We start from the raw sequence: 24,716 nt of genomic DNA, 5'->3' as shown, positions 1-24,716 counted from the left end.
CTCTGCCCACACCCTGCACTAAAAAAAGCTTCTTGGAATATCACCAAGACCTAGACTGTGAGACTCAAAACTAGTCAGTCTACAATGAAATACTGGCCCACACTGGAAAATGTCAAATCGTTTGTTTTGAAGCAGGCTGTTTCAGTGTGCAATGTGGATGTTTTGGATAAAAGGTATTCCTGATTGTGCATTTACAATAATATTAGTTCATTTAAAATGATCAAAGGTTGTTACTGCACAGTGAAGTAACTCATCACAATGGCACACTGACCAAACAGACAGGCCCCTGCTAGCATGCTGCCCCTGCACCTTGTCTATTACTCTTTTGCCCTAGAGGCCTGTTCCAGTCTGAACTCACCTTGTGGTTGGCAATCAGACTATATGTGGTGCCTAGGTAGACATGTCTGCCACAGCTAATAACAGATCCGGGAGCTAATACTTCAAAAAATGTTCTATTAATTTGGGACTGGGCATTAAAACATAAAGGAATCCCGCATGGCTTGGGTCACTTCTTCCCGATTTTGCACAACCCAGCCTTCTCTCATGAGTCCCAGCCGAAAAAATTTAAAAAATGGGTCTACTGGGGGGTTTGAATCCCTGGGACAACTCTTCGATGGCAGCCAACCCCGCTCCTTCGAACAATGCAAATTAGCCTTCCAATTAGTTGAAACGGATAGGTTCTCGTATGTGCAACTTTGTCACTGATGCTTTCATCCACAGATCCGACAAGCAGCTCACTCACCCCCGCCCCACCTGAGCTTACCCTAAGGGAACTGCCATCTAGGAGGAAAACCTCTACTCTTCATAAGCTGTAGCAGGAGGATGCCCTTATCACCAGAGCCCCCTACATGGCACAATGGGAGGCAGACCTGGGTCGCCCTCTGGAGGACCAAACGTGGCTGGACATATGGTCTACGGCCCACTCCTCCTCCTTCTGCTTTACTTACCGGCAATGTGCTAAAAAATTGCTCTTGTGGTGGTACTAGCCTTCAGTTCGCTTACACCTCTTTAGCCAATCCCTCCACCCCCACCGCTGGCGCAAATGTGGGCAGCTCGGATCATACTTCCATATGTGGTGGTCTTGCCCCATTGTGCAATCTTTCTGGGCCCAATGCATCTCTACGATAGAGGACATCACTCATGTGGCTTCCCCAGAGAGCTGGAAACCATTCTACAAGGCGCCCCGGTGCCAGGGCCTTACCCAAAATCGGGGGGAACGGCTAACCTCCTCATGCAACTTTTACTGGCGGGGAAAATCACAATTGCTCGTACCTGGAAGACTATCGAGGGCCCCTCGCTGACTTTCTGGTGGATCAAACTTTGGGACATCTTTGTTGCAGAAAAGGTTACATCAGCCAAGGCAGGCCACTTACACTGATTTGCAGGCACATGGGCCCCACTCTTAGACTTTGACAGGAACGTCCCCCTGATGACTCATAAGCCCCGATTAGCTAGATGGGCCTTGCGCTCGGGCGCTGAACCAACCACGTAGGGTCCTGCTCAGCTGGGGTACTGGGATTTTGTGTATTCAGCCTTACCTAACTGTAACCTAAGGTCATTCTGTATTATAGATATGCCTGTAATGTCTTCGCTTGTGCAACTGGTTCCAAAATAAACATGTTAAAAATAAAATTGTCTATTACCTCCATCTCTTTAATCCAATAAATACTGCACATATACTTGGTGGATTTACGGCAGACTTGGAAGCAAAGAGTGTCGAGTGATGCCTGCCTGTGTCATACATTTGTGAGGGGTCAGCAATGAGAGGCGGGCACAAAGAGGTATCATTCTCAACATTAGCCATTTTATTAATAGAAAGGGGTACGGATAAAGGCCTAACTTTCCCTATCCTAAAAAGAGTGTCCCCTCCTATTAAACAAAAACTAAAGCAGGAGGACCTTGTGCCCAAACTCATTCTGACCCTCACATTAATACATTCAAGCAAAATGTGCAAGGAAACTGTTTCATAGTTCAACTCAGTAGAAAAGTGCAATAACTCCAACATATAATTTCAACAAAAACACTTCTTGTATCCAAGGGTTGGCTCCCTTCCCCTGAATTATTTCAAGCAAATTATTCGCAAGGTTCTGTGTCAAAACCAGTCTCTTAAAGGCATTACAAATGTCAATTTTACCTAACAATCTCCTCAAGATGACAATACAAATGTTCCTTCCATGAGATGGATTTGGAAAAGAAGAAGTCTCTCCTAGTCTTTCAGAATGGCCAAACAAAGTATCCTTTCCGCATTGTTGGTTTGGATAAGGTAAAGGAAAGTCTTGACTACTTTCCAGGATGGCAAAACAAATGTCTTTTTCAAAACAAACATTTAAGTATGGCACAAGGCAAGTCTTTTCAAAGTAGCTGGTTGACAAAATGTTTAAAGGAAACAAGATCTGAATATGACCAACTCTCTATTCAACATAACAATTCAAAGTGAGTTTCCTGGTACACCATGGGCGTAGGACATGGGGGGGACAGGGGGGACAAATCCCTGCACCATTTTAAGTGGGGGGGATGTAATGTAATTTATCCCCCCCAGAATTTGTGTTTGGTGTGATGTGCAGGGATCTGTTTTTGAAGTGGGGGGAGGGGCTGCTTACTATGTAAGCTGCCCTCTCACCCCTGCCCCCCAAAGCATGGGGGCAATCCCCTGGGGGCAGATGGGTGATCATCTTCCCCCAGGGAAGGGGGGCACACAAAACAAAAAATATATGGGTGGAACCACTAGTCACCAGGGATTTTTGCAAAGGGAGTGGCCCTCTCCCCCCACCCTAAGTGGATGGGGGGCACCTTATGTAGCCCTCCCTGGGGGCAGATTTATGCCCCTAGGAAGGGGTACATGAGATGCTCTCCATCCATTTGGGGTGGGGGGGAGAGGCCACTGCAAATATTGGCAGAGCCACCCCCTCCCAAGCCTGGGGCAGTACATTTTGACCCCCTCAGGGCAGATGGCCACACACATGCCCATCTGCCCCTAGGGAAGGGCAAAATAAATATATATATATTTATATTATAAGTTGTTTTGGGTGTGGGTCGGGGGGGGGGCACTAGACCACCAGGATGTTTTGTGTTTGAAAGTGGAGTGGCCATAGCACCACCCTAAGTGGATGGGGGCACCTTATGTAGCCCTCCCTGGCGGCAGATTCTTTCACCTAGGTAGGGGTACATGAGATGCCCCCATCCATTTGGGGTGAGGGGAGAGGCCACTGCAAATATTGGCAGAGCCACCCCGCCCCCAACCCTGGGGCAGTACATTTTGCCACCCCCCGGGGGGCAGATGGTCACACACATGTGCTCATCTGCCCCTAGGGAAGGATATATATATATATATTATAACTTGTTTTGAGTGGGGGCGGGGGGCCCACTAGACACCAGGATTTGTTGTGTTTGAAAGGGGGGGTGGCCCTCTCCCCCCACCCTAAGTGGATGGGGGCACCTTATGTAGCCTTCCCTGGGGGCAGATTTCTGCCCCTAGGAAGGTGGTACATGAGATGCCCCCATCCATTTGGGGTGGGGGGAGGCCACTGCAAATATTGGCAGAGCCACCCCCCAAGCCTGGGGCAGTACGTTTAATAATAATAATAAAATAAAACAAATTACAACTTGTTTTGGGTGGGTGTGGCGGGCCACTGAACCACCATTGATGTTTTTAGTGGAAATGGGGGTGGCCTCCCCCCCACCCCAAATGGATGGGGACATCTCATGTAGCCCTCCCTGGAGGCAGATTGCTAGCACAATCTGCCCCCAGGAAAGAGGCAAAATAAAAACTAAAATAAAACAAATGATAACTTGTTTTGAGTGGGTGTGGGGGTCACTAAACCACCATGGATGTTTTTAGTGGAAAGGGGGGTGCCCACGGTTGTCTTCTTTTCAGAAATGCATGGGGTTCTCTGTTTTCCTTGGTGGCTTCAAGACCCTAGGCCCAAATCTGTAAGTTGTCCACATGAACAAAATCTGCTTTGCCGAAAGGCTTGGGGTTATCAGTGGGTTAGCCTTTTCCCTTTGCGCCGAGGTAGGTGCATCCACACATGTGAAGTACCGTTTACGTCGGGACACCTGTGGGAACGTGGGAAGGTAGAACATCTGTTGTTGGCGGCGTGTTTCGGTGGGTGGGCAGAGGGAAATGTCTCTGAAATTTGGTGGAAAGAAACACAATTTTCAGATATTTCACTCTGGCCACCCACTGAAACACACCGCCAACAACACATGCCCTACCATCCTGCGTTCACACAGGTGTCCTGACAAAAATGGTACCTCACATGTGTGGGTGCACCAACCTGGGTGCAAAGGGAAAAGGCTAACCCACTGGTAACCACAAGCCTTTCGGCAGAGCAGATTTTGCTCATGTGGACAACATACAGATTTGGACCTACGGTGTCGAAGCCACCAAGAAAAACAGGGAACCCCATGCATTTCCAAAAGGAAGACACCCATGGGAATCCACAGAGGTCTGACTTGCACAAATCGCCTGAGAATGTATTACCCACAATCCCCGGCAAAGTCTGAAATGTAGTGAAAACACTACAATTTTCAGACATTTCCCGCTTGCCACCCACTGAAACACACCGCCAACTCCACATGTCCTACCTTCCTGCGTTCCCACAGGTGTCCCGACATTATCAGTACCTCACATGTGTGGGTGCACCTACCTGGGCGCAAAAGGAAAAGGCTAAACCACTGGTAACCCCCAAAGGGTCTGGGGTGACAACCTACAGATTTGGGCCTAGGGTGTCAAAGCCACGAAGGAATACAGGGTACCCCATGCATTTCCGAAAAGAAGACACCCGTGGGAATCCACAGAGGTCTGACTTGCATGAATCGCCCCAGAATTTAATACCCACAATCCCAGACAAAGTGAAAATTGAGTTTTTTCCACCAAATTTCAGACTTTGTCAGGGATTGTGTGTCATAAATTATGGGGCGATTTGCACACGTCAGACCTCTGTGGATTCCCACGGGTGTCTTCTTTTTGGAAATGCATGGGGTTCCCTGTTTTTCTTGGTGGCTTCGACACCCTAGGCCCAAATCTGTAGGTTGTCCACATGAGCGAAATTCCTGAAAATCTGCTGTGCGAAAAGACTTGGGGTTACCAGGGTTTTAGGCTTTTCCCTTTGCACCCAGGTTGGTGCACCCACACATGTGAGGTACCATTTTTGTCGGGAAACCTGTGGGAACGCGGGAAGGTAGGCCATGTGTTGTTGGCTGCGTGTTTCGGTGGGTGACTAGAGTGAAATGTGTCGAAATTGTGGGTTTTTGTCACAATGCCTGCCCCCGGAAAGCCAGACCAGGCCCAGCAACCCCCGAAGCAGGCATCATGCCACTTGAAGCATGCCCCAAAACCCCAGTTAGGGGCTATTTGGCTACAGTCCTGGCGCCTATGGCGCCAGGCTCATAAGAATAAAGTCAGTCCTGGCGCCATGGGCGCCAGGCTCATTACAGAAAACTTACCTGATGCAGACCATGCTGCATACCTACCTGATGCAGACCATGCTGCACGAAGCCACAAGCCAAATGAGGCTTACAGGGACTTCTTTACCTCAGGGACTCCTTTCCTCTCGGGTGGGGCTGTGGAAGAAGACTTACCTGGAACTTCTTCCAAGGCTATTTAAGCCACACCGGGACAGCCACACGTGCTTCGTGTTATTCTGCGTGCTGCAGCGTAACGCTCACCGTGTCTTCAGCAGCTCCAGTCTTCAGCCACGCCCGCTTCAGCCCTGGAACACCTGGAACAAGAAAAGGAGAAGGAGAAGAGATCAGAACAAAACCCTTACCTGAATCCTTGATCCAGCACATCGTCGATCTGGAAGAGAGAAGCCTTCACAGTGCCTTGCAGCGCCGCTCTGAACTCACCATCCGGGGCTGCATTCCTTTACTCCATCGCGAACCCAGCATCTCCAGGCCATTCTTCAACACCCGGGGGAGACAAGAACAAATAGGTGAGCAAGGGCAATACAAACCAACCCCAAAGACTTACCTGATTACCACAGGGGGGTACTCACCTCATCTCGGGTCGGCGCAGTCAATCCTGCATCACCGCCGCACCCCGGCCCCTAAGGGGAAAACAAGGACAATACAACCTACCCCCAAAGACTTACCTGATTACCACAGCGGGGTACTCACCTCATCTCGGTTCGGCGCAGTCAATTCTGCATCACCGCCGCACCCCGGCCCCTAGGGGGAAAACAGGGACAATACAACCTAACCCCAAAGACTTACCTGATTTACCACAGGGGGGTACTCACCTCATTTCGGGTCGGCGCAGTTAATTCTGCATCATCGCTGTACCCCGGCCCCAAAGGGGAGAACCACAATAGACTTACCAGGATCTTACCATTTGCCACTTGGAACTCTTCTAGTGGTTTAAATCTGCAACCTGCAAGGAATCTGGCAGAGTGAAGATCAGACTTTTGAACTCTTACGAACGATTGGACTTAGAGTCGATACTGGAACTCGCCAATTCCTCCACGCCAGTGAAGTAACTGGTCGTCTACGCGCCCCTGCGCTCGACGCAGGATGGAGAGCTCATCTTTCCAAATCATCAGGTGAGATTAAAAGGGGACTTCAGGAGTGTTCTGTGGGCAGACAAGGGGAGTGGGAAGGTGGGTTAACGCTCAGATTACGGGAGGTTAATTCCCCTTCTCCATTGCAGAAAGATATTCGTACGAGTCTAACAAACGGAGCTAAGTGGGTCTGTCCAGTCTGTCATCTCGGCTCTACGTGTTACTCTGGTGGAAGCAACAGCGGGCCAGTCCAGATCGACGCCCCCATGGGAATCAGGTGAGCGTAACAGTTTTTTTCTGTCATTTTCCCGATTTCCCCCCAAACTATGGAATCTTTCCCTACATAGTTGTTGCCTGACCTGCACAAATCACCCCTTCCTAAACTTGGAATATTGTCTACTTTTTAGGAATGTATGCCTTTCTGGCTTCCCATTCAGCTTTCCTACCCTTTTCTTCCATTCCGTCCGCGCATGTCCTATTGGACAAAAAAACGCCAAAATCGCCTACCGCTCACAAAACGGCTGATTAGCATATCAAAATATGTTATTTTGGTTTCCACTCAATCTGTTCTTGAAAGCTTGGAAAATGGCAAATCCAGCACAGCAAACCATTTGTTCTTAGCTCTTATAAGGAAAACACCACAGGCTTCTTTGTACAACATTGTATTGGCATTTTCACAAAAAAAAACAAATGTTCTGCTTTTTGGTTATTTTCTCTCACCCCACTACAGCAAACTAGGATTCCTAGGTGGCGTTATGAACGCCTACATGTGGGAAAAAAGGGGCCAACTTTGGCTGAGATATCTCATGTGACAAAGAAGTTACAAGGAATTGAATGGCGACATACCGAGATCACCAAAAAAGGCCTTGGAACTGGGGGGAAATACACATGGCAGTTAAGGGGTTAAGACGGTAAAGCCCCAGAGGAGATATCATTTGTAAGGTAGCTCAGTTAATTAATGCTCCAAATTCAGATTGTGCACAGGAATATGTAACACCTGTGTTCACTTCCTGGCTTAATCTTCCAGTGGTATAATAGGCAGAGTGAATGCATTCAGCTTCCGATGTAACACAGCATTTTCCAGGTCAATTGGTTCAGAAAAAGTGGTGGAAAACACTATTACTGTCGCTTTTCCTAATTGGCCAGATTTTCGTGCATTTTCTGGGTGGAGTTCGGGAGCTGAGTGGACATACCAGGACCCCCTGTATTTCCCGCTCCACCAGGTAAATGTGGCCTTACTGCCAGAATGGATTCTCATGCTGGAAATAAGGAAAGGGATTCCTCTGGGATCTGCTTGGAAATGAAACCTGGTAAAAGCGGGCGGAGTCCAGCAATTGCTAATTGCGCGAAGTATTTACACTCCTCCAAAGTGCAAAAGCAATATGATTTCACCTGCCTTTTACACTAAAATGTTCCATTTTGTGGTGGAAAAGTAAAAACGTGCACCCATGGAAGTGGTCCACTCCATGCAGTTTACTTTGTGCCTTGATGCTTGGGGGTTTTGCGTGATGCTACACATGTAATAAATAAAATCAATAAATACATTTAACATGACCCCAGATAAATGTCAATTCGTGATCAGAATGTTTGAGCATGACATGTCGTTGGTAAGAGGGTGTCCCGTGCTTCTTGAATGCGTTGGCGAATGCCCTTAATTGCCATCTCGCGTTAAGCAGGTGCTTTAACCCATCAGTGTGGATTGTGCAATAATAAGTCGACAGAGGTATTTCAAATGGCCAATTTCGCTCTTTGGGTGAAATTTTCAAAGTGGGAGAATGTTGCCCAGCATGTGCCACTTTCTCTGCGGAGTGAATTGTGCCCACCCCGAGGAAGAAGTGTGAAAAACCCACAAGAGCACTGTGCCCTGCTCTTTCTGCGTGTGTCTTCCCCACAGGGTGACAGATGCAGACTCAGACATGGATAAGTCTCAGGTGGCAAGCCTGTACCCTAGTTGATGTGGCAAAGGATTCCAGACTTCTGAGGCTGATAAAATTAGTAGCATTGAGTTACATGCCACCTGACAGGTATGTGATAAAGTTGCAAAGCAGAGCTGTTAGTGGGCTAAAGCAGGAGGCAATGTCTGCTCACCCTCAAAGGGTACGTACAACCAAAAGTAATAGGCCCCTCCCTCCATCATGGCTGTAGGGGCCAGGCTCCAAACCATGGCAGGAATGCCCTCCAATCATCCATGCCCACGAGTAGGGTACCCCTCGTGCTCCAGGAACCCTGTTGAGCAACCTCTGTGCTTTCCAGGTGATACTAACGTTATTTAAAGCCAGAAGTCTAAAAGGTAATCGCTTAATTTCAGCTGCAAATTAGCTCCTGGCATGATCAAAATGCCTTAACCAAGTGTGACATTATCCCCTTCAATTATAAGCAATATATTTGTTCTTGCGTTTCTTCATCCACTGAATTCTGTTAGAAACAAAGGCAAGAGTTGTCTCTTGTATAGGCATTAGGAAGGCAGTTGCCAGCCTCTGGCATAATATGCCCATGTTATTCCAATACTGGCTAGCTGTTGCCCTCTTATGGCCAGGTAGAACCATCATGGCAGTGACTGGCAAATGCCTTTCAGCTGCAGACAGAAAAGCGGAAATAAGAGGCCAATTCAAGATACAGAACAAATAGAAGTTAAGACACACTGCAGTTGCCATTGCTGTGTTAGGGGGAATATGTTGGGTGTTCAAGCTAGGAGGTATGTATTAAGCAAGCAAGCAGTGAGACAAGGGAGAAGCAAAGAAATGCCAGAGGAGCTCTTTGAATAATGTAGCAGGGCAGAGGACCCATGCTCTGCCGTCCTAGTAACATATGAGAGAATCAAATAGATCAGGCTTTGCAGCAAATGTTGAGCGAGAAAGGAACAGAGTCCAGCTCTGCATTCAGAATAACAAAGGCAAAGAAAGGCTAGGCTCTGAAGCCAGCATGAGATGGAATAAGATGGACCAGACTCATCGTGAGAGGCTGGCCCGGCCCTCGAAGGGGCGCTAGAGGGGCAGCCCACATAGCGGGCTGCCCCTCTGGCCACCCCCCTGGGTCCACATACACCCCACCTACTAGGCATTCCCCGGGTCCGACACATCCGGCTGCGGACCTCGGAGTGCTTATAAGGGGGTTGGCTTGCGATCGCTCATCCTCCTTGTTTGCTGTACCCCCCCCCCCCCCGAGGACCGTCAAAGCAGCAACATCACACACCTGGTCCCTCTACTCCCATAACAGGGCTTACTCAGAGGCACAAACAAGATTTCCTCTTTCTTTGAAACCGCCATCCTTCCATTCCAGGAGACACACACACGTCTCCTTGCCCCACACAAAAAAGTAGCAACTTGCAGTTGGTAGAAAAGGCTGCAACTCCTTTATTTGGCAGGAGTCCACTTACAGGTGATCTGCCTCTTAACGAGCTGGCGTCCTAGCTGTGGCCCACTGAAAGTAATTGTTATTTCCTCTCGCTTACCATGAGCTCCTAGTCAGATGATAAATCCAGAAATGCAACATACAAAGACATGTTCTTTGTTGCTGCATCCTTTAATTTTCTTCTGTTTTCTTTTCTTCTTTTCTCTTTTTTTATACAATGATATTTGTAATTTAATACGTACTGCTATTCTAATTCTAATTTTGTGAAAAGTCGAGTTCTTTGACTAAAACACAATAAATAAATAAATAAATAAATGAATAAAAAAGTCCCCAAGATGTCCCGTGTCCCCCCCAGATTTTATGTGTCTCCTACGCCCCTGTGGTACACTCTACTGCCAGGAAACTCAGCAACTGAAAACTCTTCCAATCCTGGTTTAGTCTCCTGCCAGGAATATCTCCCCTTTGGCTCACTCAGATCCACTGGCGTACTCTCCTGCCAGGCATCCTTGTCCAAAATGGTTTCTCTACCTGGTATATTTATCAGGCTTTTATTCACATTCTCTTTCACCTTCAGTATCACACAACTGTGCCTCTTCACTAGCACACTTTTGTTGACTTCAACTGGTACTTATACCAATCTTCCCCAAATTGACATCCAGTGTCTGAGGGACTGTTCAAGCGTTGGCTTTCAACCTTTCTTACAACCTCGCTTAGCTTTTGGCAATGTTTGTTCCAGATTCCACCCAACTGACCTCTTAAGTCAAGAGAATTGCTCCCACATTTTCCCTGGTTATTCTTTTACCAATATCTTTTGGCTTAGGCAATGCCGGTCCCAAGTTTCTCCTAACTGACCTCTTAAGTCTGGAGAATTGCACCATATATGCCCCTGTTCTTCTTTTAGCAATGTCTCTTGGCTTGGGCAATGCTGGTCCCAGGTTTCTACCAATTGACCTCTTAAGTCGGGAGAATTGCATCACATTAGTCTTTTCCATCTATTTATATTGAGTAGGTTTTCAAAAGTACTTTTAATATGCTTTTCAGTAACTCTGCATATCCTGGGCCCCCTTCTATGTGAGGCTGACTCACCGGCTCTACAGGCGGCAGTTTAGAGATGCTCACGAGGGGCCGGATCCTCTTTAGTGGCAGAGTCCCACTGCATCTCTGCGTCGCCTCCTCCAGCCTCTACTGCCAAGACCAAAGTAGCTTTGCAGGATCACGTCTCTGAACATGGCTCCGCTGTACACCTTCTGCTTTCTCTCGCCCAGAGATTCCCTCCTCCAGTCTCGATTCCTGCTGCCAGCTGACTTCTGGCAAGCTTCTATTACTACAGTCCTACGTAGGATCTCTTCTGCCACCGGTCACGCTTCCGGCTCGGCGCATTCTGCAACCTGCCTTCTCTCTCCATCCACGTTCTCCCAGCTGCAGGTGATTTGGGCATTTAAAAGTCCTGCACAGCTGATTCGACTTGTGACCACTAGACGGCACAGTATTCTCAAAGCCACATTTCCTCCACATGAACTCCTTACTCCTCTTCCTCATCACAGCATTTGAGGATTGAGTCCAAAGAAGTTTCAATGGATTTTACATCACATGGTTTAACAGTTGTAACATTACAATCACCATGAACATCAGATGTTTCATATGGTTTAGTTTCACCATATCTATATGAAGACTGAATGGGTTTTGGTTTAAACAGTGTTTTTCTCATGATTTTAAAATTAGATGGTTTTGAATCATGGCAGCAAGCAATCAAAAACCCTGAAATTAATGGATCCTCTTCACAATAAAGAGAATTATATCGCTTCTCTCCTTGTGGAGTCACCACTCTCCCTTTCCAGCCATCTCCTCGCATGCAATCCACTCTCATATTGCCCACCCCAGAGTCAGGATCAGGTAGCAGCTGCCTTCCCCTGGCCACATGATCAGTGATGACTCTGCAGGATTCATCACATTTCAATCAGCAAGGAATTCCCACGTTCTTCTGGACTTAATGTGGGTTCTAGAAATATAGAAGACATTGAAAGAGCATGGACAATATACCAATAATGTATTTAAAGATCTACATTTTAAAAATAAGTGAAGGTTGATGTGACAATTCTCATCATTTCATATATTGCTATTAAAGTTTTGAAAAGTATTATTGTAGCAACTTGTAATTCCTCAACTGTTCTCTGCTCTTTCCACATCTCACCTACAAAGTATGTAGTTGTAAATGGAGGAGCTATTCTGGTGACAGTTGTGTGAATGTGATCTGCCATGAGGGAAATGTTTAACATTAATCTTAACTGTCAGCCACTCAGTGCCATGACATATAATATTGTCACAATATTCCCAAATTGTTTTCCTCTCTAGGAAGATGCGTCACCACTCTAGGCATTACCCTTATTCCCTCTAGACCAGTTAAACCCTGTATGTATGTGTGCTCATCAGGTCGCTGTTTCTTAAACCAGCAAGCATGACTCAGCCTGACAGTAATACTTGGTTGATAAATTGAGTACCAATTTATATGGGGTCATGCCACATTTCACAATCAATGATTGCACGCTGCAGCCATTCCTCATCCACAGAGACCTTCTACTGGCTTTGGCCAAGCTCTGGCACTGCTTAGAGAGCATGGCTGGGCACTTCACTATGTCAGAGTTGTTTGAAAAACTGCCACAGAGTTCAAAGAATGCTAGAGCCGTGCCTTCAAGCACCCTGAAGGAAAGAGATGTGAAGCATTTTGAACCGGGTGACAGCGCACCAACCACAATACTCTTCCTGTGATGTGAGTGAACCGCGGCAGGTGGGATAATGTTTGGTATGTTGTAATGCACCAGGCTAACCATGGAGCCTAGTGCTTGGTATAAGTTTGACTAAAACATTTTGTAGTGGGGGTGTGTTGCGCACATTATGTTTAGCTCATGCATCTTATCCAAATCCACTACAAATCTGCTCCAAAGGACTGGCCAAAAAGGTGTCACCAGATATCAAACCGAAAACAGAAGAAATAACTTCTTTATTTTATAAATTATTATTTATTATTATTATTTTAACTATTCCACAATGAAAAGAATAAAACACATTTCTGCAAAATGACCAACTATTTGTGTGTCCGGAACCCATTTAAAGGGTCATAAATATGAGTCGCAAAGACACTCTACAAACACATGAGGCACAGTCATAAATGTATGTCTGCACTACCATCTATAAAGTTATTTCTCAGTTAGGCCATTTTGAACATAATCACAGAAGAAAGATCAGAGTGGCCATGGAATTGGATAGAAGAGGAACGAAATAACAACAGTGAAGGTAAAGCACTTGCTCCACAGGGCTAGTTCTTGGAGAGATGGAGCTGTTGTACTGATGAGCAATGACTTACTGCCACCCCAAACACTGCTATTATTACAGATTTGTATCTCAAACTTAAAAGATTGGTATGTACTGTGAAGAACACCTCTGATATATGATGGTGAAATTACCTTCCAAAAGAAATAGTAAGGAGCATGTGCTTTAAACTCCTGGTTTTAAAATTCCTATCTGTCTTCTACGAAGAGCTAGAGCAGGGCTTATATGTGCTAATGTATGTCATTACAAATGTAGTGGAATTGGTTCAAAATGACCAGTCTATTATAAGCGCGCAAGAATCAGCAGAAAGTCTTTCTGTTGTAACAGCCATTCCGGACACACTGAACAGAGGATTTCCAGAATGCAATGTGATTTCATGGCCAGACCAGATGGATGCACTTAACTTCTCCGGGGTTGCAGTATGCCTGGCAATGTATGGTTCTACTGGCCTTTTGCTCAGCGTACTTACAAGACGTTTTGTGGTATCATCTGCCTGGCCTGAAGTTCCACTTGGAATTTGCATAATGTTTTCAGTATACCCCTTCAAACTACACCTTTTCCCACTACAGTGTATGTTCTGATTCTAGGTCCTGCGGCCTCCTGCCTTGTCAGCAGATGATTGGCCAGTGCAATATTTACAGGAAGCATGAGCGTCACGGTGCCGTGCCCCACCTCGTTTATTTAGGTTTCCAAAACCGAGTTTGGAGTGCAATCCAGCGAGGGAAGGCCTATTGACCCATCCCCCCAACTGCCCCCATCGTTTTCTGGTGGTCTTGTCTCTTCTTCTCCGCTGCCCTTGCCGCTAGCTTCCAACACCGTCTCTCTTCCCCGCTCCTGCCTCCCCAGCAGCTGATAGGCCAGGGTCATACAGGAAGCGCTTTATAGCTGTTGGAGCTAGGGCGCCTGCCCGGGCAGCCCTTGGCTTAGGGCCACAAGGCAAAGAGCAGTTCTTGACTGAGCAGCTCCACTCTGTGTTTGCCTGGGACGCCTGCCGCAGTCAACCAGCAACGACTAATAAGGTAAGCCTGGAATGGGCGTGGAGTAGAGCCATAACTGTACTCCAGTAAAACCTATCCATTCTTATTACAAAATAGCAACATACATTTAGCCTATTTGTGTAAAGTGGCCTTATCTTGCATTTAGCTTAAGTGTGCAAAGCAGCCTCGTCTTGCTTTTTAGCCATATGTGTTAATCAACCATATCTTGAATTAGGCCTGCTTGTGTACAATAGCCTTACCTTGTTTTTTGCCCATTTATGTTAGTCAGCCTTATCTCGCATTTAGCCTAATTGTGTAAGGTAGCCATGTTTTGCAGTTAGCCTAATTGTGTAAGCTAGCCATATATGGCATTTAGCAATTGCAAGGACTGGCCACGCGTCACTTTTAGATAGACGTGTGAAGATTAGCCACGCATCACACTTAGATACATTTGTGAAGATTAGCCATCCGTCAGTTAGATTGTGAAATTAACCTTGCATACCACTAGATGGGATTGTGACGATTGGTCATAGGTCACATTAGATAGAATTGTGTAGATTAGCCATTTAGAAGAACTGAGAGAGTAGCCAATGAACAATCCACCCCGCTTCTGCTCCCCTCCAACACACCACCCAAGTACTAAACATGCCCACTGTGCTAGCCAAGTTACACATAAACACGCACAACATTAGCAAGACACACATACAACAAACATTCCTTTACACTGCACCCTTCACTTACGGATACAAGTCAGTGCACACAATCTTCAATACCAGACAATCTACACATAAAACACACAGACAAACCACAACAAAACAAACATTCACATAGAAAACAATCCAGGCATTGAACCATACCTGTACGGATACAACATGCCAGTGCAAGCAATCAACCATCTGCAAGCCAACACAAACAGATACTAGTTTCTCCTGGCCTAAAGGCAAACGTCTTATCTACCTGCTTCCTTCTGGAGTTCTTCTAGGGTTAGATTAATCTAACACTCTCTGGGCTTCTCAATAGGAAATTATGTTTTCTTGTGCCGGTCAAAGACACCCTGGACTGCTCTCTCATGCACTAGCTCCTTCTCCCTCTTTTTCTAGTTCTCACTACTCCTTCTGCCTAACCCTCTACTCTTCTCTCAATCGCCCTCTCCTTTCTTTGCTTTCTCTAACACCCTCAGTCTTCTTCCTCTCTATCTCCTTCTGTTCCTCTGCTGTCCACTTTTCTTCTTCTCTCCCCTTCTCCTCAACTTTCGCCACTCCCCTCTTCTCACCTTTCTTCACCTCTCTTTACCCCTCTACTCTCTACTCTTCAGACCACTCTCCTCACCTCACTCCTACACATAACCCTCTAACTATGCCACTATCTCCTAATCCTAGCACACTTTTTCCACCTATCTCCCAACTGTCCCCTTCCTGCTTTACTCTGCCCTCACCACTACTCCCACTACTGTCATACTCACTCTCCCGACTCTGCTACTGTACCCTCTTTCTGTTACTCACACTCTCTCTCTCTCTCTCTAATCCCCCATACACTTTCTCTCTCTCCCTCTCTCTGTCTCTCTCTTTTTTCACTCCTTTCAAAGTCACCTTTTACACAATCCCCCCACTATACTACATAAAACTGGTTCCACTCTCTCACAATCAACACTCCCCTCCTCACTGCTCCAACTCTGCCACCAACTCATCCACCCTCTGTTCCACCTTCCATACCCAACCTGGCCTCTCGGTCTACCTCCATCGCTCCTGACCTCACCTCCATAACATCCACTCTATGTCTCATTCACTACCCTTTTATAGTGCTCTCTTCCTAGTTATGACTCTTACCCACCTCTCCATTGGCTCCAGCGCTCACCTGACTCTAAAGCTGCTCTTTCCCTAGGGGCCAGATCACACATTAGAAATTGATTTGAAAAAACTTCTACCCCCTCCTCTATTTCAGTCTCTGTAAAGTACCAGCCAGGTGTGCAGGCTGCTCATTTTTCATGTGGCTTTCTTCCTGTGCTGGCTGAGCTTTGTTTCCAATACATTTGGGTAGGGATTCTGTGTCTCAACTGCTCCCATGGACTCTTTCGTCTTTCCTCACTCCACTTCATTTTCTTTTTTCTCTCTATTTGCTTGGCATATGTCTGGGGTTGGTAGGTCGATTGTTGGCTGTCTCATTTCTGTTTGGCAAGAAAAATCCCAGCCCAAGCCCATTTCGTTCTTGATTCCATTCCACTGGTTCTGATCCGGGTTTTCTTGGTTTTGCCCAGGTGCATTCTGGGTGCTGTTGTCCTGCACGCGATAATATAGAAATCTAGCAAGAAAAAGTACTGGGCGGCTTCATGTAACATTGAGTTTTACCCACATTTGAATTCATGGCTCTTGAGTCGGTTTGAGGGACGGGGGTGCCCCCAATTCCCAATCCCCACTTCTGGAACAGGGCTGGCTCTGGATTTCCGCATGATAAGCCTCCTGCCCCAGGTTGGGAGGGATCCCTTTACCCTGCTGACAGGATAAGGCCCTTAGCCTGTCACATCTGTCTTTCAATGTTCATTATTGCACATGATCCATATATTCCTTGCGGCACGACTTATGCTTTAGAGAAAGAACAACAATGGATCAGGTCAGGATCTACTTGTCGGCAACATAAAGGAAAAAACACCCCTTCTCGACTGAGAACTGGGGACTGTTACAGTATACACTAAGGAATCTGGTCGGAATCTCAGTTACACTATTGTTATCTTTTAGTCTCAGATCTCACACTTAATGTGTCATTTGGGTTTCCCGATGATCAACTCGCCATGTAAAGATTTTTACGGCAGTATCATCAGATGAAAAGTTCTGAAAAAAATGGCTTATCTTGAGAAATATCATGGTAAGCATGGAGGAAACAGCGTGGAAGGACTCATTATTGTATATTCCAAAAGTGTGATCCCGAGCATATTATATGGCCTGGCGGCCCTTCCAGAAAATATGTAGAAGGGAATTGAAACACTAGAAGCAAGAATATTGTGCTCAATACTTGGAGTACCACAAACAAAAGCACAATGACAGTAAATTAACACACCATCCCCAAATCACATCATGTAGAACTGAATCAGCCACCAACCTAAAGGTACCCCCTTGTCTAGAAATAACCAACATCAAAATTGCACTACTAAACACTAGGTCACTGAATAAACATGCACAAGATGTACATGACTACATCCTTGAAGACAACCTAGATATCATCTTTCTTACTGAGACTTGGTTACAAGAACCAACAGGCCCTACTATCGACAGAGCTGTTCCTCCCAATTACAACATTTATTTTGAAAATAGAGAGACAGGTAAGGGAGGAGGGGTCGCCATAATAGCTAAATAGAGCTTAAAATTATTCACTGCCAAAATCCAATGCTCCGGTTGTGAGGTCCTTCATCTCAAGCTCACGCCCTGCCGTAACCATTGCATTAACCACATCACCATCTATAGGACCCCATCACTAATTTCAGAGTTCAATGACAAACTCTGCCACATTCTTAACAACCTAAAAAAACAACATGGGAACGGTCCTTCTAGGAGATCTCAACAGATGGCGGGGAAACCCTAGCGACAAGGACGCTATAAGCCTCGAAAAGAATCTACAACACATCAACTACTCTATAGCTAATAAAAGCCCTACCATCCATTCTGGGAACCAACTCGATTGGATTATTACCAACAATGTAGAACTGACAGTGACAAACATCCTACCATGTATCTGGACTGATCACTATAAAATTGAAGTCACGCTGTCATTAAATTTCAAGACCAACTACTTTGATAACTCTCCAAAATCCATACAAAGTAAGAATTTGAAGAAAATCACTCCATAAACTTTAAGAAAAGCTATTACACACATCATGGATAAAACCTCTGATGATGACCCCTGTGAACTCATCACCTCTATATTCAGCAGCCATTTCCAGGAACTTCTAGACATGCAGGCTCCACTTAAAAGCAAACAAGTCTGGCCTAACCCCAACCACCAGAGCTGGTACACGGCCGAACTTGCCACACTCAAAACTGAAAAAAAAAATTGGAGAGAGAATGACATAGAACCCCTTCCGAGTCCAATAAAGAAAATTGGAAAAAATCTGACTTTTTGTATAGAACCAAACTAACTGAAGCCAAAAAGAACTACTACAATGACCAAATCATTGGCGCCTCAAACTCGACAGGCAAAAATGTTCCAAATCTTAAAATCCATTGAAAAATCTCTGACTCTTTCACCACCTTTCCAACCAACCTTGGCAGATTGCGAACAAGTCCAAAGAGTGTTTGCCAATAAAATCACAAAAGCCAGAGATAACATAATTAATTGTAAGTTATTAGAAACACTACCCTTGGACCAAACTAGGGAGGGGAATCCAGAACTTAACATTCCCAAATTTTACTTCTCGCCCTTTTCGGTTGAAGATATGCTGGATATGCTTTCATCCCATAACTGTACTTCTTGCTCCGAAAACATCCTACCCTCTAAATTCATTCTATATAACGCAGACATTTTCGCCCCCTTTTTATGTCGCTTGACAAAAGCCTCCTTCAGGGATCGGAAAGTCCCTGTTGGAATAAAAACAGTCACAGTCACTCCATTGGTAAAAAAACCTGGTCTAGAACAACAGGACCCGACAAACCTCAGGCCTATCACTAATTGCAATTTCCTGCTGAAAATCCTTGATAAAATTGCCACAAAACAGCTACAAGAATACGTTGACAAGCACTATCTCCTGCATCCACAACAATCAGTTTTCAGAAGTGCTCATAGTACCGAATCAGCATTATTGGATTTACAAACCAAAATGCTAGGCATCCTTGACAAAGGAAAGGCAGGCCTGCTAGTTCTTTTGGACCTCTCGGCAGCTTTTGATTGATTAGATCACGCCAAGCTCAGAGAGGCCCTAGACACAGCTGGAAACTGCTCCAAGGAAGCTATTGATTGGGTATCGCCCTTTTTAGAGGACAGGAACTCTAAAATTACTTGGGGAGGGCATTCCACGAACTCTAGCCCAGTGGATTGCGGTGTTCCACAGGAGGCCATCTCCCACTGGAATGAGCTACCTCGGAACCTCAGGCTCGAAAGCAATTTGCTATCTTTTAGAAAACAGCTGAAAACCACGCTTTTCTAGTAAGAAACCCCTTATTACTTACTACTCTGCGCTCATGTAGAGCTTGGTCCTACCTTTCCTTACTGTTCTGTCCTGTCATTCTTCCGTCCTAGTGTTTTTGTTGCGCACTGATGCCTGCGGGCTTTCGGCGCGTTATAAATATATAAATTAAAAATAAAAATAACAGTGCCAGGAATACCTTTGCACTGAACTTCCCATCGATCAGTTTGATACAACAATGTAACTTATATTTTTCTCTGGTGTTAACCCCCCGGATGACAAAACTATATATAGTCTTCTGGAGGGGCAATATATTAAAGGAAGCTACAATTATTTAGGTATTTATACAACACAGTTAAGAATTATACGGAGCAATTGAATATTAGTCTTGAAGATCTATTGCTCAATCCTAATAGAAGTGCTGTGTTGAAAAAGAAAGCAAGTGATTGTGATCTCTCAGAAAGTATTGACTATTTGTCTAAATTTAAAGATATATAGAGAATATACCACGCAAGCCTTTAAACAAGGATCGCCCTGTACTTACCTCATGAAAATATGCTTTGGAAAAATTAGGAGAATTATTATATATCTTCGTTATCACATTCTTCAACATATGAGCACCTGGGGCGTTGGATGAGGATTTCCCGGAAGGACAGACTTTGCCGACTCTGCATGACTGAAGTCGAGTCTGCCCGACATATCCTCACCCAATGTACTTCATTGAAAAAGGAGTATGCTAAAAGCTACACTAACTTTGTATCCAGCATTATGCATATTGCGCAAAATCAATTTTGGGCTGCCGTGATTAGTGCTGAGTCTGTTGTTATCTCTGGAGCACCTTATGTTTGGAAGCAGGTTGATAGTCTCATTCAGTCTTGCCAGGGCGGATCTATCTGTTAGGCATCTATTCTGCTCTTATAGTTTTTATTGTCATGGTAAAATCTTACAGTTTCATTTCTGTTGAGATATGTTTCTAATTGTAATTCGGGATAGACTTTTAGAATTGACCTTTGATCTTTTTTTAACTTATCTTTGGGATATTATATGCAATTGTTTTATATTTATTATGTATTTTATTATGTATTATAATAATGTGTTAAGGTTTGTTTTAACCAAAACACAAATAAATAAATACATTTAAAAAACGAATGTGTTGTTACTGACAATCAATATAAAGATACTTTTTAGTTTTAACGAAATGGGAATGTATTCATTATTTATCAATATTTAAAAATAGGAACATATATAGAAATAAACACAAGATACATGACAACTCAAAATAAATTTCAAAGGCATATCTGAGAGACAACAGGATAATGTGCTGTACAAAAGGTGTTAGTCAAGGGGAGTAGAAAGAATAAATAAATACAGATCAAAAGTCCAGATTATTTAAGAGTAGCAATTAATCAGCTATTTCCAATTCAGATTGTTGGTTCAATGTCAGACAGTCATAAGAAGACTACTGGCTACATCGAAAGTTAATTCAGTTTGAATTGAACTATGATATTAATAGTGGCAAGGTTTGTACGTGTCTGTGCTTAATCAATGATCTGCCTCCTTCAGAGTCATAATTAGTTTTAATGGACCATGTATATATTATATCAAATATGACTATGGTAGTGAAAGATTATATTATACAAAATTAATATACAAATCGTAGTAATATTTATAATTAATACATTTAAGACAGTCTTAATCACCATCATAATTCTAATTGTATATACAATGTGCTGCCCACTTCAAAATCTTCTGGTTGTAAATGTTTGACTATACAACAAGGATGAATGAAAAGGAATACTGGCATTGATGCAAGTTAAGCCCTTAAATAACTGAGACAAAAACGTGCTTACCTTTAGTGCCTAGGATCAAGGAAAAAGAAAGTCTTAGCTAGCAGTGTGTGCACAATTGAAACTGCAGTAATGCTGCAACGTTGGAGGCAACAGCTATTTTATACCCTGGGCTCTTGCTACATGTGGGTGTACCCTGTATTGGAAGTACTTTGGTTTTGTTTATTTTACCATTCTGCCTTTGCTCCTTATTGATGTCCACTGGTTTTGATTGTGGTATGTCTTTGAAGCTACTATAACTTTGATAATAAATAAATGGACCCAAACGCTGTATGGCATGATGAATTTACATAACAGAATCAAGATAAGACGGCGCAAGACCGAGTACTGTGCAGACTTGAACGACTAGTCCCAGGACTGTTGCTCCATCTTCCAAGACTTCTACCCCATCCCAGTGGGACATCCTGGTCAATTCTCATTTGCAAGTTATATTGTGCATAGGGTGTCCTTGACAGAGTTGTGCAACATGCAGCCAGACCCTGGATGGACAATTCTTTGGTTTTGGTTTATTTTACTCATCTATCTTTACCCTGCTACACACAATGTATAATGATGTGTACAGGTGTGGCTGGGCGGATTAAGAAATGCCTTCAAAGCCATTATACCTTTGATAAGAAAATTGACCCAAGTACTCAATGGCCTAAAAATGTACATTGAATCATGAAGATAAGATGGTGCCAGGACGAGTGGTGTGCCATTAAAACAGAGGTGTCTCACACAGCTGGGACATTTTGGTCAATTCTCATTTCTGAATCCAATATTTTGAGACACATCAGACAGATCAGAACACAAATCCGTCAAAAGTAGATGATAGCCAAAGACAAAAAGTTGTTTTGTTACATTGAGAGAGAGCAATAGTAACATTTCCTGCTGGTAATCAGTCCCTGTAGTTAACTAGAATTAACATGTCAAATGTTTTAACGATATGCTACAACCACATGAGAGAACAGATCTCCCTATATCAATTGGCTAAGTTGCCGCACAAATACTGGTTCCCAATTCATCACAAGATTGCTAAGAAAACACACCAGAGCACCAGCTATTTGATTAATGAGATATTTACTATCTCCTTGCCACTCACAGACATCGAGGGAGAGCAAGGCCAATGTAAAACTAGCATAGCTTATTTTTTTCAGTTCAGCTATTGGTGGTTTTCATAGATACAAATATTGAGAGGGTGCTCTAGGGCCATGTTATGTTATGTTAATTTAAACCGTGCACCGCTACCACCCAGGGGCAGTCTCCAGGCGCTCATGTGGCTCTGCAAAATAGAGAACAGGGTTGGTTAGTGAGGGTAGAGTGATAGGATAGGGGTCTGGAGAGTAGAGGGGTAAAAAAAGAGATGAAGAGATACGATTTAGTATGTATAACACACCTTTACACAAGTGTTCCTAGGTGCCACAAGACAAAGGAGGGGAGACAGAGGGATGACAAGACAAACTATGTTATTAGGCCTTTTGACATTCAGATCGTGCAAGTGCAACGAGAAAGTGCAGGGGAGAGGGTAAGTGGAGAAGTGCAGGGAAGGGGCAAGGGGGAAGTGCAGTCAGGGCAGCAGGCGAGGACAGCAGAGGACTACACAGTCCCAGACCGGAAGTGCTTGGTAGGCCAGAAGGCAGTACAGAGTGACTGGTCAAAAGGGGGGGGCACCCTGAGTGAATCTGAGGGCAACCAAGCCACCAGTCAGAACGAGCAGACAGGTAGATTAGCAGAGGAGAGGCAGAGAGAAGGAAGAAGAGAAGAGGAAGGTCTTGAGCAGCTACCGGAACTACAGGGGGTAGGGCTCAAGTCTGAGAGGGGCAGGGAGGCCATACCAGAGGGAGGCTCCTGCACAGGAGAGAGATCTACCCCCACTCTTTGTTTGGAGAAGCATTTGACCCGCAGAGAGTTTGAGGTAGCTAAGCAGAGGGCTCTGGAAGGAAGGTATTTAGGAAACGAGTGTTGGATATAGAGGCGGCCACAGCCTGAGAAAGACTTGTGGATGATGCAGAGGGTCTTGAACTTGATCCTTGTGACCACCGGGAGCCAGTGGAGAGATTTCAGAGCTGGAGAGATGCTGTCGCTGGGCTTGAGGCCAAGGCATAAGTCTCACAGTCCTGTTTTGGATTTGTTGAAGAGGGGGAAGGGTAAGAGTTAGGAAGATTGAGAAAGAGGCCTTTGCAGTAGTCCAACCTGAAGAGAACCAACCAGACTCTGGAGACAGCGAGCTTCTGGGGGAAGGTGAGAAAAGATAGGATACCTCTGAGGAGGTGCAGCTGGAAGTGGCCCTTCTTGGCAAGTTCTCTGATGTGTGGAAAGAAGAGAGTGGAGTTGAAGATGAGGCCAAGATTTTTTGCCTCACTGGATAGTGAGGGGAGGGGGCCCAAGGAGGGCAGCCAGAGGGAGAGAGAAAAGGCGGGAGCAGGGGTCCCAATGAGAAGGATCTCTGTCTTACTGGCATTAAGGCAGAGGTCATTAGAACACCATCCCTGAATAGTGGATAGACAGTCAGGAATTAGCAAGGAGGGAGAGCAGGCTGAGGGTAGTCTGAAAGAGAGCTGTGTGTCCTCCGTATAACACTGAAAGTTAGGAGGAGAAAGTAGAGATTAGGTGGGCCAAAAGGGCTAGATAGACATTGAAGATCCAGGGTGAGAGGATACTAGGGAACACCACATGTGGAAAGAGAGGTGGTGGAGAGAAAGATCCCAAGTTGGACCTGGGAAATTCGGTCCAAGAGGAAAGAGGTCAGCCACGCCACAGCCTGACCAGTGATGCCAAGGTTCGCACTGAGACGGTTGATATGTGTGGCGTGATTGACCATGTCAAAGGCAGAGGAGAGTTCAAGGACGATGTGGACAGAGTGAGAGCTGGAATCAAGGTTGGAGAGCAGGTCTTCACGGGAGTACAGGAGAGCGGTTTTCGTACCTCTGACCAATCTGAAGTCAGACTGATGGTCATGGACATAACCAGCAGATTCAGTGTGGAGGTTAGATGAGAGATGGCCAGTTTCTCCAGGAGTTTGCCCAGGAAAGGAGTGATAGAGATTGGGCGATAGTTGGCCAGACAGGCAGGACCAGCAGGTTTTTTCAGGAGGGAGTGCTTGAGAAGAGCGGGGGAAGATCCAGTGGCAAAGGAGTGATTGCAGAAATAAGTTAAGGCTGGAGTGAGGGAAACAATGTTGTCCTTAAAGGCTCTGGAGGAGCAAGGGAGCACCTGTTTGGATGAAACATTCATAGACCGGACTTGTCTAGAAACATCATCAGGTGTTATAGGAGAGAGGACAGAAGGAGAGAAGAGGGAAAGGTGGCAGGATGGGACCTGAGAGAGGTAGAAGGAGAGAGATGAGGAGAGGAGGATAGAGTGGACAGGGGGTTCTGAGTTTTAGTGGTGAAATGAGAAGCCATGGCCGTACAGAGGGCCTGGGAAGGAACAGGAGAGGTAGAAACTGCAGTCGGATTGGCCAGCTCCTTGCAGATTTTAAAAGGTTTGGCAGTGCAGTTAGAGGAAGGAGAGACGCAGAGTTGAATGTGGACCCTCTTGTAGCCCGACCATCCAACCTACCATGAGGCTGGATGGAATATCAAGAAAAAGGAACAAAAGAAAAGAACTAACCTGCCCAAGAATG

General features: G+C 45.2%; 1 protein-coding gene across 3 annotated transcripts in view; it reads right to left on the bottom strand.

Moving 5' to 3' along the window:
* LOC138569514 (uncharacterized) overlaps nt 1–24,716 on the bottom strand; it is a 653,579-nt gene that overhangs the window by 403,144 nt on the left and 225,719 nt on the right. The window lies entirely within an intron of this gene.

The sequence above is a fragment of the Ambystoma mexicanum genome, chromosome 2q (assembly GCF_040938575.1).
Source record: "Ambystoma mexicanum isolate Mex_15411 chromosome 2q, UKY_AmexF1_1, whole genome shotgun sequence".
Classification (NCBI taxonomy): Eukaryota; Metazoa; Chordata; class Amphibia; order Caudata; family Ambystomatidae; genus Ambystoma; species Ambystoma mexicanum.
Note: the sequence above shows the minus strand (reverse complement) of the source record. Positions and strands in the feature narration are given on the sequence as shown.